The following is an 8,817-nucleotide window of genomic DNA, read 5'->3' on the forward strand; positions in this document are numbered from 1 at the left end:
AACAGGTTTTGACAAGGTACTTTACATCATGCTGCAGGACTTTCTGTTTAAAAACAAGTTTTGTACAAAAAAAAAAAAAAGTGTGGAGTTATAAGAAAAATAAGATGAAAAAAAAGTTCATAAGATTTCCTAGTTCATTATCCAGTTGCAAATGTTTGAATATAAAATGGATTTCAAAATCGGTTTTATACATCTCTAAACAGAAGTATTTTAAATGGTGTTGCACAGAGTTTCTATTCTTCGCTCAACAGTATGAAATGCCTTTATTATGAAACCAAATACAATAGAATTGCTGCAGCTAAAGTACAAACTGTCAGCATGCTTAACAATAAGAATGGGTCAGCTCAGCTCAGAGACTGTGGTGCCAGAAGTGCAAGTCTCATTCGAACAAAGAATATAGGTCAAACATCCAGATATGGAAAAGCAGCATCCTGTAATTCAATGACTTTGAGAAGAACTCTAGTTTAAGGGGAATAACAAATGAAAAATAAGCTCATAACATGCCTGTGTGATTACTAGGGCTCGTATGATCTTCAGATGTGTAAATAAGAATGGATCTGCTAGAAGTAGGACGACTGTATATGGCCCAGCAGGGAAGAGCTAATTGGGATTTTTTTTTTTCCTGACATTTCTAATCAGAAAATTCAACGTGCTCACAGGGAGGTGGAATTTCAATAACCCCCTTTAGAAAAAAGTGGGGAAAGGTTTTGATTTTCATGACACTTCCCTTGTATTTTTAAATATACATGTTTTGGTTTCAAATTTAATATCCTTTTTATATCTTAGGTGACATTGTATCATATTAAAAATAAAAATATTAAAAGCCAAACTGTAACAAAATGTTTTATGTTTGCTGTAAGATTACTTTTGAGCCCACAGTTGTAGAAATTGTTAAGATCTTTTTTTGCTCTGATTTGGGACAGGGAATCTCTGAAATCCCAAATTTTCTGTCAGCTGAGGTTGTAATTCAAATATTGGAACTTGAGTCCAATGTCAGTATTTTAAGAATAGAGGAAGCCAAGAAATGTTATAAATGAGCTGCAAGAAGGATCTGAAGTTGAACTTCTTCAAAACACAGTTTGAAAATGGGTTTGGCTGTTTCCTTAGCTTGCTAGATCAACAGAAGTATAAAAAGACATAATGTGAGAATCACAACCCAAAGGAACTCCAATTAAAATTAAGTGAACACTTATTACCCATGGGGACAACTAAATTAGGATTACCATAAATCAATCTTCTTTTTTTTTTTTTTTGAGCCTTTGAGATTACATACTTTCATAAAAAGCATCCTTGTAGCTCAGTTACAAACATAGGACTCGATACTCAGTTTCTGAGGGGAGGTCCTGCAGCTTGTCCTGTGCAGGATGTCATCACAACTCCTGGGTTTAAGCCTGTGAATAAGGGGAAAGAACCAAGGCGGCAATCAGACACTGCTCAGGTCAGGTAGCTGCCTTCTATAACCAATACACATCTGCAAGAATGAGCATTACCTGCCAAAGGGTCCGAGAGGGCAGAAAGGGGCCAGGGTCTGGGGTGTGAAGCACTCACTGAAGACAAGAGATGAGCTGCACAGAAGGAGATACTCTGAAACAAGTGCAGCCATACATCTACAGGTACATCACTAGGAGTAAAGCACTTTTAATCTCCCCAACGTTTCTATGCAAGAGCTAAAAAGAAAAAAAAAAGAAAAAAAAATATAAGCAGACTTTTTTTAAAATGGTAATAAATCAAGCTATAGGGGGACTTTTCTGAACAGGACCCAATGAGCAAAATTATTGTAGTCCACAATTCAGCAATATTTCTGGGGAAGCGGAGAAAGAGCTAAAAAAATTAAATACAGAGAACTAAAAGGAGAAGAGAAACAACACACTGTGTCCTTCAACACACTGACCATTAGACGTGAGAAAGACCCCTTCCCCTGCACCTCACTCTGACTCAGCTTCTTCCCCGCCAGTTAATCTTTCCGCAAGTACAACTGCAACCGTAGCTTTTTTAAAATATCTCACATACCTGATAAATTATTTCTCCTAAATTCATAGAAATGATGGTTTTGCTTTACAACTTCAAATTAAAATACACATTTTTGCATATTGATAATCTTTGTGTAACTCTTGTTTCAGGAAAACAGACTTATTAATATAGAAAATGTTATAAATACAGATGAAATTGTGAAGCTGTATTAAAGTATAAGAAATCTTTCTTAATTTAGGCAAAAAAACCTTCTTCTTACAAAATAGATCACTCATAAGCAGGTGTTTCCATTAGTATCAGATAAGCAATCATCTTCCTGATCTATTAGAAATACAATAAATACAGCTAACATGCATCTATTCACCTCTATCTTTAGACTGCAGGTTCTCAGACCAGAGACTGTCTTTTCCTGAATGTTTGGAAAGTGTTCAGCAAATTGTGGGCACTGGCATAAATAAATAACAATACCATACTCACTGGGGACATTTAGGTAAAATTACACTCTGCTTTAACCATTGAACTCCTCTTCCAAAATCCCAAATGAGCAATGATGTTCAGAATCCTTGTTTTCATTTATCTTGTTTCATTAGGAGTTTGCTTCTAGCATACTCCTGTAACCATACGTGTTCTCTTCATATACTCTTTCCCCATGCGTCTGCCAACGGTAAACGCAACGCCTCTTCCTCAAATACTGTGGAACAGATTCTGTTCTATTTGCTGCTTCTAAGTTGTTGTTATTTTCAATTTGAAAATACAGTAGCAGCCGGAATTTGAGAGGGAAGAACCTCAGTCTTCTCTGGGGAGTTGTTTATTGCGTTGAAGGCAACAGATGAAGGAATGGAGTCACTGAATGGAAAGCGAAGATGCCAAGGAGCACCAAGGAGAACCAAGAGGCCAGACAGACCTCAAAGAGAATGAGAACTTCCCATGGAAGAGGAGACTGGACAGGGTTTGCTACAACTCAGCAAGTCACTGAGTTGCCTAAAGCAAGGACAGTTTTGTTATCTTTTTTCTGTTTCCTTTTTGTGTCTCTTAGGAGTTTTAAGTTCTCTTGTTTTGAAAACTTCATTTTTGAGTTTTTATTCAAATTACATTTGCCTTGTTTGAGGTTAAAAAAAACCACCAACTTTAGTTTTTTGAGATAATTTAATATAAGAATATAATATTAAAATATTATTAAATGTAAGAAATGTAAGAATATAATATAAAAAACTTTGTGTGATGAAGACTCCCATCACACACTACAGGGACAGAAAGAGGACTGCCCTCAGTGCTGTCCCCACCATGGGAGCAAGGATGGAGGCTTTCACACTGGGAGGCTTCACTGCTGTCAGAAGTGGAGCAGTAAGTGTGAAACAAGGAAACGAGTGGAAAAATTGGAGATATTTTGAATGATAACAGGCCTCCTCACCTCCCCACACACCAAATGTCCTCCTGCAGGGAGGACAGGTGCAAAAGAGAACAAACAAAAGAGACTGAAGAGGGAAAGTAAAGGAAAGTATCCAAGGAGAACAGTGAAATGTGAAATGAAGGATAAAGAAAAGCTGGGAACGATGACATCGCTGGCAACAAAAGCAGAAAAACAGAGCAACAGAACTACACAAGAAGGTCTTTCTTTCCCATTATGCAGGTAATTCAGTTATCCTAGACTGAGTCAATTAACTTCTTGTGATACTGAGTGAGTTCAGGAGTGAGGAGACAGCTACTGCTCTGATGAGATGACGTGAGATAATCTGAGACAGGTGACAAAGGCTGGAGACAAATGTTCCAGAAAATTGGATAATGATATAAAATATACATGACCCACCAAAACAAGACTTTCATGCAAAACTGTCTTTTCAAAAAAAAAAAAAAAAAGGAAGATTGCATAAATGCTCAACTTCTCCTTAACACCAGTACTTGGAAATGAGACGTGCTTTTTATAAAGTAGTTTCTAATGCCCTCTGATCTGCCTATGAGAAACAAAGTTAGAATGGGGCAACGCTATAAGGTAAACATGGATTTTGTTGGTATGACACCAATTTTTAACTTTAAAAATAAAGGATTGTTTGAACAAAACAAAAAAACCCACAAATGTCTTTTTCTTTAACCCCAAAGCTTGTCTTCATTTAAGTTTGCAGCACGTGCTGCCAACTGAGATAAACTGTATCTCAACAGAGACGTTATAGTTGGGGGAGGAATGCAACACCACAATCTTTCTTTCCTTTTCTTCCAGTGTGTCAGCCAAGTTGTCCTTTGCAAACAGACCTGAACAATATGCAATAGCAAGTTTTCCTTTCCTCAGAGGGGAGGAATAAAGGCCAAGATCTATGTTTGAAAGTAGTGATTCTATCTGTGACTAATACTTTTTCAACTTCTGTATCCTTCTATATGTCACAATTATATATATTTCCCAAAATTAAGTAGACAGAATTAATTAATGTAGATCCATAAAACAAGGACAAAGTAAAAATGAAAATCCAGTGGCCAGAAAATTCTCAAATTGGGAATTTAGATTTGCATCTACCCCAGGGCATTGCCATGTATGAGTAAGCATCAGAGCAGAAGGATGTGTCACATGGGGTTCTCTGGGGGTCTGTCCTGGCTGAAATACATTCCAGTATTTACTCCATGATTCAGAGAATGCATATTAAATTTACAGATAGCAAGAACCTAGAAGGAAATGAAAGTATTGCAAAGGACAAAATAATTTTTACAAAAATTGAAATAAGGTGTGGGTGAGAAAAAAATGAATGCACCTCAACAGGGACAAACTGAAAATATTATAAAAGCAAATGAACCACACAAGTACAGAGCAGGAAATAGCTGATTAGAAATCAGTTCTGTAGAAAAGGACCCTGAATGATATCAAATAGAAACCGAACACAAGTCAACATCAAGCTACGGCAAGTTTCTTTAGGTGCCAACAGGATTCTGCATGCACCCAAGAGCCACAATATAGCACAGAAAACATGTGGAAAAAACCTTCTGCTGTGCACTACAAGGCATGGCTGTGGTACTGCCTTGTTCTCACAATACAAAGATAAATAAGTAAATAGGTACAAAATCATGTGGGCCAAGTGGAAGAAATGTAGAGGAGAGCTGCAAGAACAGCCCTAGGAAACACGACCCTGGAGGCAAGATGGAGCAGTGAGTTGAATCCAAAGAATGTAAGACTAAGACATAACATACTAACAGCCCTCAAGCACATAAAATGCTGCTGCAAGGAGGGATTGAACAGTTAGTTCCCCTTGTCAGTCCAGGAGAAGGGAAAAAGTAACAGGCTTAAATTTTAACAGCAAGGTTTCCACTTCAAGACAAGGGAAGTGTCTCTTGCCAAGAATAGTGAAACATGGGAATGGCTTTCCTGAAGAAGTGGTCAGACAAACCTTCCTTGAGAAAGACAGCTGACCCCACCCTGGAGTAAAGACAAACTCCATATGTCCCTTGCAGCCCTATCACTCTCAGCTTGCCCATATATTACCAAAAAAAAATTTAACATCCTGCATCCTTTAAAAGCAATCTCTTTGTCATGACTAGCCAGCCTTTTTCACTCATTAGATAACTGCCTCGCTGTGTTCTTGTTTACGGGCCCTCCCTGGATTAGCACATTGGCTTTACCTGGTCCGGAACGGCTGCCTCTGCTCTCCATTTCCCTGCATACACGCCAGGGTTATTTCTGCTTTCTCTAAGCAATGCTCTACAGAGGATACAAAAGCCTTTATGGATGATTAATAGCTAGCTTTCAAGGCTTAATGATTTGGCTTAGAAACTACATTTTATAGATCAGTCAGCTAATCTAGATCTTGGCCGGCCTCTCTTCTGCTCTTTCCAACAGACAGAGTGAATATTCAGTTCAACATCTCTCATGCTTTCAGTTATTTTTCTCCATTATTGACCACCGATGCAGACGACTATTCCCAAGTTGTACCACTTTGCTCAACAGATCATCACTAGCACATTCCCAATGGACAAGCAGAGAAACCTTAAACATTGATCAAAGCAAAATGTCACTAAAAACACAGAAGTAACGCAGGAATTAGTCCAGTTTTTCAGTTCTATGTATTCCATTTTCCAGCTTTCAGCTCTGCAATGATGAGACTGCATTATATCCAATGAAGAACACACCATTTTACTACACATTGGGCAATATATACAATTTTAAATGGCAGAAGTTATTTCTTTCTGTTGCTGGAAGAAAGATGAATAATAATGTTAAAATTAGTTACAGCCAGTATGCGGTAGATGGACTGTTGCCATATGGTGGTTATGTAAATTAAATGACAAAATAAGGATCTAGCATTTATAAGCAACTTTCGCACAGTACAGAAATGCAGTCTGCCTGTACAATATCTAGTAGCCTCTACTGATAAGAAAATATGACACTAAAAAAAAATGTTTTTTTCCAAAACTTTGACAATTATTTCAGGGAAAACACAACCCTTTTACTTGCCTAACATCCAAAGAATATTAAAGCAAATCACCACTCTGTGCAATATACAGTCTCACTCTCTGGCTAATTTAAATGTTTATTTTCACTTGGCAAAATGATCTCCCCACAATGCATGGCTGTGTCGCCTGTCTAGAAAGGTGTCTGGCTATACCTTGTAGATGACTTAAATGCACAAACTTAGGGCAAGAAGATTTCTGTCTGGAGGCTGTCAAAGCCACCTGCTTCTTTTCCTTGACTAGATAGATAGAGAATTTAGGACCAGCTTTAGGAGTCCTGGTATTCTTTTGTACCTTTCATTGAAACTGAAAATGGGGGCTTCAGACAGGTGGGCAAGATGCACCCACCCCCCAACATCACCACTGCTATATGCTAGAGGCAGCATTTCAGACTCCATATGTAGCTATCATGTAGCAAAGTGTAGATGCACTTACTATGTACAATTTAAAATATTTCAGTTTTTTATTATTTCAGCAGGCAGTGACAGTACGTATCAGAGAAACAGATAATTGGATCAAAAATCAAAAAACAATTTCTTCTCAAACTGGGTCACTATATTAAGAGACCAATTCTCATTTCTCAGGTTATAATGAAACCACAGCACCTGCTATGGAAAATAAAATTTGAAATTAATTATGGTATATAACAGCTTCATGAATCCTTGACATACAGCACAGATTAGATTCAGGACTCCTACAGTCCCAACACACAAAACCATGAATATTTTTTCTCTAACCATATGCACAGAGGCTAATTAACAGAAAATCCTTTTTCCTTACTGAAAAAGAAGTCTTCAGGCTCTATTACGAGAACAAGAAAGCAATTAACTAAAGATTAAAGGGGCTCCATCTGCATGAGGCATGATAGAAATTGCCAAAAGGAGCAGGAAACAGGTAACTGAGGATATAACAAAAGAGAAAGGGGGGGAGAGAGAATGAGCAATATAAGTTTAATACTAAAATCGCGACTGGAGATCTTTCTCAGTAACCTGTTGGAAGTCAGCCAGAAGGGACAGGTCTAATGTAGGCACAAGCTTAGACAAAAGTCTACAGCCTCCGCTACTCAGGTCAGATTACCTGATCATAATGGTCTTTATGGCCTCATAACTCTAAATTTCACCTGTATTAAGACAGAAGTGAATTCTAAGCATAAAATCAAGGAAAGGTGTAAAACTAAACCGAACTAAGCCCCTTACATTATCATGACAGTAGAGGAAGTATGTAAAAAGCATTACCTGTTTCTTCTGGACATCTCTATCCAATTATATACCCCTCTATCCATCTTTGCAGGAAGTGATATATCTCATAGGGAGTAGCTGCTTGGCATCTTTCTGAAGAAAGACTACAGGACTACTCTGCCAAAATTATAATCTTCTTTGACCCTTCTATCATAGGGTACCACTGGGTTTATAACGCGTGATCTCCTGTACAGATTTCTGTCACTGGAACACTATTTAAAAGCCATAGTAGTTGCACAGTGCTTCCTGAGTGGATCTAATGCAGCTGTTTTCCAGCACAACTCAATGGAGGTAGAAGTCCCTGTGTGGGTGTCTGTATTAGTACAACCTGGCCTTTCATCCTAGGACAAATTGCAATACATTTTAACTGGCTGTCATGGTTTAAAGGCCACCACACAACCTCTTGCTAAAAACCTCATGGGCTGAGGAAAGGACAGGGAGTTCACTCAACACTTATGGTCACAGGCAAGAAACACACTCAACTTGGGAAAACACAAAAACAATTTAATTCATTAACAACCAAAACCAGAGCAAGATAATGAGAAAAAACTACGCCTTAAAAAGGTACCTTTCCCCCACCCCTCCCTTCTTCCCAGGCTCAAAGGCTTGGTTCCCGATTTCTCCACCTTCTCCCTGCCACAGTGCAGGGGGCAGGGAATGGGGGTTGTGGTCAGTCCATCACGTGTTGTCTTTGCCCCACCTTCCTTCTCAGGGGAGGGCTCCTCACAGTCTTTCCCTGCTCCAGCGTGGTGCCCCTCTCACAGGAGAGTCCTTCACAAACTACTCCAACATGAGTCCTTCCCACAGGGACGCAGTTCTCCACTAACTGCTCCAGCATGGGTCTCTTCAACAAAACTCACAGCCCCATCAGGCACAGCCACCAATTCCAACGTGGGATCCCTCCAAGGGCTACATCTCAATAAGCTGCAGGCGAGCTCTGCTCTCCATGGGCTACAGGGGGAAAATGTTCCTCACCATGCTCTTCACCACGGGCTGCAGGGGAATCTCTGCCCCGGAACCTCTTCCCTCTCCTTTCTCTTCACTGACCTTCGTGTCTGCGTAGTTGTCTCTCTCACATCCCACTTCTCTCTCTGCTGCAGGTTCTTTTGCTGGCTCCTGAGAAGCTCCCAGCTTGGTCAGGGGCTGCACTGGGTTGTCTAGGCCACGGCGGAGGCTGGGC

The sequence above is a fragment of the Pterocles gutturalis genome, unplaced genomic scaffold (genome assembly GCF_000699245.1).
Source record: "Pterocles gutturalis isolate BGI_N339 unplaced genomic scaffold, ASM69924v1 scaffold2633, whole genome shotgun sequence".
Lineage (NCBI taxonomy): Eukaryota > Metazoa > Chordata > Aves > Pterocliformes > Pteroclidae > Pterocles > Pterocles gutturalis.